Raw genomic sequence first — 399 nt, 5'->3', positions numbered from 1 at the left:
CAGCAGCAGCAGCAGCAGCAGCAGCAGCAAAGATTAGCTGCCCTAGTCACGCTTGCTGCTGCCACGTGAGGGGCCCACCATTGCAGCTGCTGCAACCGAGGGTTAATGAGTGACTGCTTGTTGTTGTTGTTTTCTTTTATATTCAATCCACGTCAGGTGTCTGTACACCCGAGACTAAAGGAAAGCAGAAACGGCCGTAACTAGACGTACTGCTCCTCGTTATGTTGTATTTAATGTTTATTAGTTTTTGTAGTGCAACAACTACAGCTCAGCAGCTGCAGATACACCTGAGAACCGGTAGTAGCAGCGACGATACCGCAGCCCGTTGCTGCTGGTAAGGGTACGGTGGCCGAGGCTTTTTAAGAGATCAGTGAAAGAAACTCGCGATAAATATACATG

This window comes from Eimeria mitis, genomic scaffold (assembly GCF_000499745.2).
Source record: "Eimeria mitis Houghton genomic scaffold, Emh_scaff980, whole genome shotgun sequence".
NCBI classification, from domain to species: Eukaryota; Apicomplexa; class Conoidasida; order Eucoccidiorida; family Eimeriidae; genus Eimeria; species Eimeria mitis.
This window is presented reverse-complemented; position numbering follows the sequence as displayed.